This window comes from Anneissia japonica, unplaced genomic scaffold, assembly GCF_011630105.1.
Source record: "Anneissia japonica isolate Jap-2015-1 unplaced genomic scaffold, ASM1163010v1 scaffold287836_len1076198_cov165, whole genome shotgun sequence".
Taxonomy (NCBI): domain Eukaryota; kingdom Metazoa; phylum Echinodermata; class Crinoidea; order Comatulida; family Comatulidae; genus Anneissia; species Anneissia japonica.
In genome coordinates this window covers 320,486-330,025 of record NW_022729021.1, presented here as the reverse complement: position 1 = coordinate 330,025, position 9,540 = coordinate 320,486, and the positions used below count along the sequence as shown (strand labels likewise).

The 9,540-nt window shown below is 32.9% G+C and overlaps 1 long non-coding RNA gene across 1 annotated transcript in view; it reads left to right on the top strand.

Moving 5' to 3' along the window:
- Positions 1–6,041: 6,041 nt before the first annotated feature.
- Positions 6,042–9,540, top strand: part of LOC117114621 — a 13,897-nt gene continuing 10,398 nt past the window's right edge. Inside the window, exons 1-2 of the long non-coding RNA XR_004446398.1 lie at positions 6,042–6,205; positions 9,176–9,247. This is a non-coding gene — a long non-coding RNA (uncharacterized LOC117114621). The remainder of the gene's footprint in view (positions 6,206–9,175; positions 9,248–9,540) is intronic.

Below are 9,540 nucleotides of genomic sequence, written 5' to 3'. Positions count from 1 at the left end.
AGACAGATTTTACAAGGTTTTATTTATTAAATAATCAAAATATGTAGAATAACGACATACTTTATATGCAGATCTTTGGTATATGGTCTTTGCTTGGACAACGTTTGAAAACATCAAATCACAGAAAAAACCCCAGGCCTATGCAAAAAACATAGAAAAACGGGATAGAAGAAGAAACTATGATAAAAGAAGAAAACAAAAATCAAATTGCTTTTTCTGATAACACAGAAGAAGCCAATAATAATAATAGGCGGCCTATAATAAATAAAAACATTTTGACTAAAATATTAAAGGTTTTTAAAATGGTTGTAGAATATGAAGAACAGCATATATAAAATATCAATTAAGCAATGGGCAATATGAAAATGTGTTTGGTTTAAAAGAAAAAAAGTCCTCAGATCCACACCATACTGCGGATCGTCAAAAAAATGTAATCATTTTTTTTTACAAGGCCTTTACAAAGTATTAATGAATGTTTCATTTAGACCCATTGATTTTTTTAAAGAGATGTTTAGTTCTGGGTCCTCAAAAATTGAAAAGACCCTCAAATTTACTCCTTTCACTGGATCGTCACTGACACATAAAAATTTCTTCCTTGTAACTTTATCAAACTTTTCCGTAAGTTTCATTCAGATCAACTGACCGGTTTTTTGAAATATCCGGTGTAGACTGTTTGACCTTAAATCACTTTAATTGGTCCTCACACCCCACCATAGATTGATACTAAATATCATGAGGCACATCCTTGATTATGGCCAAAAAAAAATAAAAACAAAAACAATGGCTTTTCCCAGTACTGCTGGGAAAAGCCAATAATAATCATGATGATGATGATGAAGATGATGATGATGATAATAATAATAATAATAATAATAATAATAATAATAATAATAATAATAATAACAATAACAATAATAATAATAATAATAATAATAATAATAACGACCCCCTTTTCTAGCGAACCCCCCTGTTTTCTAGCGAACCCCCTCGGATTTTTGAATGAGTCCCATTCGGACGGAATGTCTGTTTTTAACTTAGCCAGCATTAAATCAAAATTTAGCACCTAATTCATTATTTGGTCACCCAAATTAAATTGTAGCCTGCGATACAAGCCTACATTCATAGAATATATTCTCAGCTTCAGAAGTTCGGAGATTTAAACTGAACGCAACTCCAGCAAACCATGACTTTACGATGGCACAAGGATGGCAAACATCGATAAAAACCCGGCTGCCGTCTCAACTTTCACTGGCCTTTGGCTGAATGTTTGTAAGAAATGTACCAACCGGTAATGAAACTGGCCGCTGTCTACCTAGAGTAAATGGTGCCACTAAACGAAGCATCCACCAAATGCATAGTGGATTGTGTGGTTAGTAAATATCATATACATACTGTTCATAGCGCACACTAAACTATGTGCTGATGGAGTATTTTTGGGAAATTGACTCTCCTTTTTTTCCATCCCAAACAAAATATTATTAATAATTCAACATGGTTTATCTCAGTCATCATAGCCAGTCACAAAATTATTCTAGGAAGTTTGTTTTTAACAGCAGACACACCAGGGGTGGTGCCAGGAACTGCCCGACGGAGGGGCTAGTGGAGCGAATCGAGACTCACTTGGCTGGGGGCCAGGGGGCCGCTAGCGCCCCAGGTGGGGGAAGCCACAGATATTTGATGAATTATGACGAATTTTTATTACTTATTTGATAGGCATCGAGTTACTATAATATGACTTCATGTAGGCTATGCTTTCTAATGTTGACATCAGCTTCCAAAACCAAAACATTTTAAATAAAGCAAGAAACAAAGAATATGCAATGTAACCATCTAATTTATTTTCAAATCCTCATTCTCGAAAGTGAAATTCTATGTTTTGGAAATTTTGCATGAAATCTGTCAACCACGTTGTCATGGTCGAGGTTGCTTCACCTATCACGATGTATTCCAACCATCATGAGGCTATCTAAATGAGCATTTGTCATAACAGAACGGAAATTTTTTTTTTAATTAGTCTCATTGTATTATTATTATTATTATTATTATTATTATTATTATTATTATTATTGTTATTGTGGTTGTTGTTGTGATGAAAAGTTAACACAAACGATATGGTGGCTAAACGAATATTACACATAAATATTTTTTTTAATTTGTTTTATCGGTTTACAAGCTGTATAATACCTGTCTCTTATACACATCTAGATGTGTATAAGAGACAGCACACACACTACAGAACTAAGTGCGTCAAAACGAGTGTTTGTTAATTTTTAGTGGTAAAGAATCATGAAACGTTGTAGAATTACTTTTTTTCCTCCGCTGTTGCAAAGAAGAAAACAACAGATAGTCCTTTAAGCTGGGTTTATTGATTTCAAAATCAATTAACCTAGCCTAGATGTTGACTAGCTAGGTTCGCTCCTCGTTCATTTAGGGACAGAATTATACCCCGAACAGAAACTAGTAGGCATAGGACTAAGTACAGTAGGACGTACTACAGGTACTAGGCTTAGGCTTTTGTTGTAAAAGGTGAACAGGATGGATTAAAAAAAAATACATTTTGGTAATTATTATTGGTTGGCCTGGGACCTAGGCAGGCAGGCCAGCTTTACCGTCGAAAGTCCTGGGATTCGACGATGACGTCAGTGCACATTTACAAACGCCATTGATTAGAATGAAAATAGACGCGCTAAATTTCGGGGGTTTTTTTGTTAAAAAGATAGAATTTATCGAACAATTATCTATATAAAAACAATATTAATATTGTAGAAATTGTATTTCTAAAGATGCATATAATTCATATTTCATTTGGTAGACAATAAATTTTCAGTAAGATATACTAAAAACGATTAATAATTCTGAAATGTGCATCAAATCTCAGCTATTATTAATCAGTTTGTATTATGTTAAAGTCTTAGAATAATAATTTCAAATTAGGCCTAGTATATAAAGTTTAGTTTCTCATGATGTCAGATGACGTATTGAATATGAGGCTATATTTTGGGCTCTGACTTAATTTAACGATGGCCCTGTCAGTAATGACAATATTTGTGCTTCTTTTTAGCCATGTAGTAAAATAGTACTATTACTTTCTGTGTACAAAATGAGAGTGAAGAAGTAGTAGAAGAAGAATAGGAAGAGGAAGAGGAGGAAGAAGAAGAATAGCTTTTTTTGTTTTATAATATTAAATGTGTTGAGTATATTGATATTGATTATGCGATGAGGTTTCTTTTTTATATCTTTCAGTGTGATTTAAACATGCCAATTCTCAGAAAATATTTTCTAATTTTATTATATTACCAACTTTTTACTACATAGATCTTTTTCAAAACATAACTGCTTTTTTAACATTATATAGACCCATTAAACACAAAAAACTGCTCTGGCTGACCCCAACGTGGCCCTTAGGCAGGCCTCTGTACCCACGCCCAGAGAACCCCCCTTGAAATGACCTGTCTACGGGCCTGGCAGCAGCAGCAGTAGTAGTAGTAGTAGTAGTAATACTTATTATTGGATTGTAGGAGACAGACGTATTGACTTAATAGGGAGACTGTTCTAAGTGATTGGTGTACAGTGAAAAAAAGAGTTGTGAAATGCATTGCATCTGGCATGAGGAAGATAAAGCGTAGGGTGCAGTTTACAGATATTAAATGAAATATAACTATGGGAGTCGATTTGCTTTTGTCATTAATTATTTAATACATGAAAATGCGACTAAGGAATATTCTGTATTCTAAGGAGGTAAAATTAAGGGGGGCAAGTCTGACAAGTCTGTCTTCATAGTTGATATATGCAGTAACGTATCACGTTGAAATATGCTACCGAAATATTCGTGAAAAATAAATGATGTATAATTATGTTTCGTTATACGCCAACTTGGTATTTTATCGGTTTACAAGCTGTATAATTCCCCCCCCGACCCCACCGTGGCCCCAGGCACCAGAACCCCACCTGTCTCTTATACACATCTAGATGTGTATAAGAGACAGGGTAAATATAGTGTTTAATTAAACAACATAGCCCTTCAGCCTCTGCTGGTGCCACTACTATAAAGAGACTTGGTTATAAAACACCAATTGATATAACTGTAATGGCATATCAGGGGCGCCGAGGTGGGGAAGGGGGTGGGGGTAGGAGGTGCACGCCTTGAATCGACTGACAATATTGCTGTGCATGTACAAATGTTAAATGCAATCTTAATTTGATCGCTGATGGTGGATCACTAGAAGGCTGCACCGATATCTTTTTTGCAGTGTTTTCAACAAAAATTAAAGTCTCTTTTATCATAATAGAGTTACAGTAGGCCTACACGAAAAATGTAGGCGGTTGCCAGAATTTAAGGCTCATGGGGATTTCCTGGAGTTTATAGGCCTACAGTATAAAAACTAAAATTGTTAGATTTTAAAGCACTCAAGTGTTACCGTACGCGTCACGACGGAAATTTAATAATCACTTTTAACATTGATTCCATCAAAACATGATATTTATTACAAGAGGTGAATATTCTTTTAACACGATATCGAACCATAATTTTTATTGACCTTTAAATTCTGATATGGAACACAATTCATAATTCTGAGCCGAAATAAATCCAGATGTCAGAATAATTTATTTCACTGCATGGTAATAAGTCATATTTACTCAAAAAGTTACTCAAAAGGTATTTACTCAAACAGAAGCTTGATATAAAGCTATTTGTTGATAACACAAACGACTATACATCGGTAATATCACTACTCCAGTTTACGACAGGTCATATCCATTAGATTGTTCTAATAAAATAATGAAATGTTCTTTCAATATCGCTTTGAAAATTTTCATAAAGTTTTAATAGATGTTGGTGCTAAAAATATTCGATTGCTAAAAAAAATGCTAATAGCACGCATAAAGAACATCTGGAAAATAGATCAAAATATGCTAACATAACAATAATTATGGACATTTTCCTTTTATTAAATACCAGCAATTATGAGTCAAAATATAATTGTCAACAAAGGAAACTTCACAGATAGCATGGTTAATTGAAGTGAATGTTAAAAATGACCATTATATTTTAATAGGCATACAACTGTTCAATTTCACACGTACAGCTAAAAGCTGATTACTTTGAATTTTAACGATGTTCATTTTGTTAATAATTCATTACTGTCATCTCGAGCCTTTTAATCTCGTATGTAACATACGTTTTAACGGAATTTCGCCCATCCCTTAACACCCGTGAGCCTCTCCTCCGTACGTGACGTACTTAGTAAATTAAAAGATGTCCTTATCGAATTATCAAAACAGAGCCGAACTCTGGAACTAGGGATTCACATAGGCTGAGGAAGACAGGGCCGAAATCCCCATGCCACCGGCAACTTCAGATTATGATGTACATTGTTATTTGCAATTTAAGTAAACATGTGCAGGTGTAAGGAATGGCACCTTGCTTTCAATATCCAAAAAGAACTTTTATACTTAAATCGAAATGTATTTCTGTTCACTTTAGCGCTGTCATATTATTAATGCAAGGGGTCTGGGCCGACTTGACCAGTATATTATTCCGACAGTTTTGATCCAACTCTATCTTTAGAAATTACTAATTGTTTTTTTTTGTTTTGTTTTTTTTTTTGTTAGTCGGAATACAGGATCTGGAATACGCGCACAGCCGCATTTGTTTACGCACCTTTACGCTGTCAACTTAACGGGTCTTAACGGAACGGTCCATTTGAATAGTTTATCTAATGTTGGCATCTTTTCTCAGAAATTAATGCAAATGTTTTAACAAAAAAAAAGTTCTCATGACAATTATTTAGGGTTTACATTGTTATCATGACCTAATTTTTACCTTTATTTTCTGTTCTTAATATACACCATGATCTCATATCGGAATTTGTATTTTATCAGATCCCACACCGTACAAAGTAAGTACTCGAATGATTGGCATGTTATAATAATTGTGGATGAATAATTTTAAAACTTGGTTCATTATTAAAGTGCATTGGCCTCTTCATCGCTTGTTGTATTTAATTATCATATTATGTGAAACCATAACTACATCTGTCATTGGCTGACGGAGGTTCTTGTGCTTCACTATATAAGTAAGGAAGCAATAACTGATTGCAGATCCAAGAACCGAAGTTAATGTGTGCTGTATAAACGCGTTTACTAATAACCACCATGAAACTCATGATAGTGTGCCTCCTTTCTGTCGTTATTTCGGCATCGGGTAAGTTGAAACATTCTTATCGGTTTCATTTAATGTTTTTATACTATGAGTAATGTTTTGCCCTGCCTGATGTGCTATCGTACTGACTACTCAGTAAATTCCCAAATACAGTACTTTGCGAAAAAAAAATGTTTATAATAGTTTATGTTTTGTTATCCTTGGGCTTTAAAACACGGTCCTTTTATCATGCTATTAAGATTTTTTTTTTCAACTTTCATTTTACACAAAATGCAAATACATAAGTTAACCAAGTAAATAACGATCGTGCTATAGCTTTTATAGTTTTAGAAAATTAATTGAAAAATACAGCTTAACTTTTTTGACCAACTTTGGCAAAACCCTATTTTGTCGATAAAATACAAATTTCGGGATTTTTTTTGTATTTAGTTCTACATGTATTAAGGTGCATTCACACAGAATCCGAATTTTCGGTTCGGAACATCGGAAACGCGGTATGATGTGAATGCATCTTTATCAGGTGTGTTACACACCAGGAAGCTAGCTCAAACTCAATAAATAAATCGTAAAGTTAGTATTATTGCTAACCTTGTATAAAACCACATTTTTTTTTCTCTTTCAAGTCCTAAGGCCGTTTATTACATATCAATCATATTATTCCCATACAGTATCATTAACCATCCATGTCATTAAAATCAACATAATGTTTACATATATATGTTCTTTCAATGAATTTCTATACTCTTATTCCTTCATGAAAATTGGATATAGGCATATTAACTTATACATTTCTACAATACCGTATTTTCAGACAAGTAAGTAAAGTTATATAAATGAAAAATGTTAAAAGGCTATAAAGCTCTTCCACCAACATGTTTCGTTTACTCAATACAAGCATTTTGGAAGTGAGATTCTCATGTTTGTCATCAGCACAGTTTGTCGATCAAAACCCAATAGTTTCTTAACCTGGTGTGTCTACTTAGCATTATTATGTTGCTCGTCCTCAAATACATCCGCACCTAGTTTACAATATGGATTTGTCCTTATTTTCCAACTGAATAATTTCTTTTCAGTCAGAAGAATGCGATGAAAATGTTTGTTCTCTTTAATTTGCTTTACTTTTACTTTTTCATACATTTTTTCAGTTAATCTATTTTTCATAAATAATAATTGCCATTTTTTGACACACAGGTTGCGTGAACACCTGTTTAATACACAAATTATATACAGTTTTTGATGTCATTTTTATCTTCCAAACATTGTAAATTGATTACTTAGGCCTACAGTGTATAAGAGACAGGTACTGTACTCTGTGTGTCTTCGAGATGTCGGATACATTAGAAAACAAGCAAATCCACGACAAGTATCGAAATATAATAACCGCGTGTGTCGTAAAAAAAAAAAAAAAAAAAAAACCACCAATATTATTCTAATAAAGTTTCTCAGTCAAAAGGAAATAATTATTTAAAAAACATGGGGCGTTATAATATCAGTCATTAGGAATGGCAAGGATAAGAAATTCATTCCAACTTCTATGTACCAACAAGAGGAACGGCAGTTTTAGACAAAGTTATCACGAATATTCATCCCTTTTTAAACAAACCAGATATATTATGTGCTCCTATCGCTAGAAGTGATCACAAGTGTATAATGGACACCACAAATTACCCGCAAGCTCAACAAAGCTGTAAATCGACGTATTAGACCAATCAAAGGGAGTTCCATCCAACATTTTGGGCATTTGATAACAAAACATGACTGGACAGAAGTCAAATCTGGAAAAAAAAACACACAAGCCAAATGTAACGCTTGTTTACAAATCACTAAACTAAGAAAGTGGGGTTCAAGTCTGTGTGGATGGTTAAACCTACTCTCCATCATAATAGGGTCTAAGTACGGCTTTTCGGTGTTGCATGTTATCCACTAGTACTAAGGCGCTCGCTCGAGCTTTGGATATCGCATAAACCCCCGAGAACAACAGGAAAAACCTATACTTTAAGCCGGTTTTCCACTTGGCGAATTTATTCGCGCGAATCGACAGTTAAGCGGAGGTCCAAGAGCCTAAATTGTGCACTCACATTGTTAAGTTTGTACACACTAAGCACACCTTGTTTTTTGGTTTTTTTTTTGCTTGCTTAATTCTTTAGTAAACATATTTTGTTGGTGTGCTCTTGCAAATTTGCCGCGGTCACCTTCAAATCCAAGATGGCGTCCAAGATGACCACCACAATAAAGATTAATACATATATCATGTGTTATTTTTGAAATATTTATTCGATTTTGTTGTAAATAGTGTCATCTGAAGAAAAAATTAAATTGTCTTTCTAAAAAAATCATAATTGTATTATAGACTTTTACTAAATATTTTTTTATTCAAATGTTACATTTTTGTGAGAATTTCTGCTAAAATTGTAAAATGTAATTTTCATTAGCCTTTAGTAAGGCGTGAAGTCCTCGAGATATTTTATTCATATTTACTAAAAAACTGACTTTGTATAATAAGAAAATAATTTTACCAACACATTAACTTTTACAAATATATATATATATATATGTATATATATATATATATATATATACATATATATATATAGTTCTGTTCACAGGGTTTAATTTTAAATATGAGTGGTGTAACCCTAAATCATAACGCGCTTATGGCCTTTTTGAAGCACACAGTGAAGAATAGGACCATGGAAAGTATACAGTGATTGACTGTTGGCGCTATTTATTCTATTTATGGCCTACGGTATCTCATCTTGCTTACTTTCAAATGACCCCGTGCACATTACCCAGGGGTTGCATTTTTTGTCTTTAATTAATTGAAAGTGTATTTATCAAACTTTTATTATGTTTTAAATATATATATATATATATATATATATATTTTTTTTCCCCATTTTTTTCCTATTATTTTGTTTTCTTCACGGCCAAATTAAATAGCCTGACTTCCCTTTTTAATTTTAAAATATTTATTCAGTGGAAAAACTTAGGAATTCATTGTTCTTATTACAGGTTTTACGGAAGAGAAGCAGAAGAGACTTCCGTTTCCTCTTATTTGTCTTTGGAAGCCTTCTGTTTGTAAAGGTAACTGGCAAACTTGTTATGTAAAATCCGTGGAAGGACGGAGATTTATTAATGAGAAAATTAAATATTGGCTAAGAATAAAAACGTTATTAACAAATATATATATATACATATATATATATATATATATATATATATATGTATGTATGTATGTATATATATATGTATGTATGTATGTATATATATATGTACAGTATGTATGTATATATATGTACAGTATGTATGTATATATATATGTATGTATGTATGTATATATATATATGTATGTATGTATGTATATATATATATGTATG